At 51.3% G+C, this 1,079-nt stretch overlaps 1 protein-coding gene across 1 annotated transcript in view; it reads left to right on the top strand.

The window, feature by feature from the left end:
* The window catches only part of LOC109924748 (protein O-GlcNAcase-like), a 61,383-nt gene that overhangs the window by 28,419 nt on the left and 31,885 nt on the right, over positions 1–1,079 (top strand). The window lies entirely within an intron of this gene.

The raw sequence follows: 1,079 nt of genomic DNA, 5'->3' as shown, positions 1-1,079 counted from the left end.
TTGGTGGGGATGGGGGTGTGTGGGTTTGGGGGGCAATGGGGGTGTGTGGGTTTGGCGGGGGGAAAGGGGGTCTCTGAGTTTGGGGGCATGGGGGTGAGCTGGGTTTGGGGGGAATGGGAGTGTGTGGGTTTGGGGAGGGATGGTGGTGTCTGGGTTTGGGGGGGCAATGGGGATGTCTGGGTTTTGTGGGGGCAATGGGGGTCTCTGGGTTGGGGGCATGGGGTAGCAGTCAGATTTGGATTGAAGGCGGATGGGATAGGGGTGGGGTTTTCGGGGAGAGTGCAGGGGTGAGTTGTGGGAGCCTGGGTGGAATGGGATGTTTAAGGATGGGTTTGAGAGTATGTCAGGACCTGGTTGGGAGAGATGGGGAAGGTTTGGGACATGTCAGCTGAAAACAGAATGAGAGGAATTCTCTCACAATCTCCGTCACTTCCAGCTGGTTTCAAACTCTGTCCAAAATATCTTCACTCCTGCTCCTCTCTCCAACTCCCATTACACACCGTTCTCACACTTCCCAAACCCCCCTCCCCCCACCAACCTGAATTGATCTTGCTCCAATCTCCAGTGGCATTTCAGTAACTATTACCCCTTCTTCACAATCGACTAGTTTGGTAGCAACTGAGTAACTTGTTAAGCCGCATTTAGGAACTCATGCCCCTATTGGTGAGGGAGTGGGACCACACAGAGATCTGGACCAGGTAAAGATAGCAGATCCCCTTCTACAAAGGGTCAGGTGAACCAAATGGAGATTTACAACAAGCCAACACCTTCACTGTCACTTCCAATAACACCTAGTCTTCATTTTCCTGTTGCCTTGAACCGAAACAGAATTATTTAATTGAGATTCGATCTTACATTCTGTGGATTGTTGGTCCAATCACCCACTGCACAAGTGACAGATTAAGGAATTCTCCAATCATCAACCATGACAGACTCCCACGAGGCATTAAATTATTGGGATCAATTCTGAATTTCCAATGACGCCATTCCCTGGGGGACGGGCAGGATGGGGGATGGGGAGGTTTGGGGGAACGGGGAGGTTTCCATGCTACAGCTGGGAAAGGGTGGGATATTCCAAC

The sequence above is a fragment of the Rhincodon typus genome, chromosome 1 (assembly GCF_021869965.1).
Source record: "Rhincodon typus isolate 14 chromosome 1, sRhiTyp1.1, whole genome shotgun sequence".
NCBI lineage: Eukaryota > Metazoa > Chordata > Chondrichthyes > Orectolobiformes > Rhincodontidae > Rhincodon > Rhincodon typus.
Note: the sequence above shows the minus strand (reverse complement) of the source record. Positions and strands in the feature narration are given on the sequence as shown.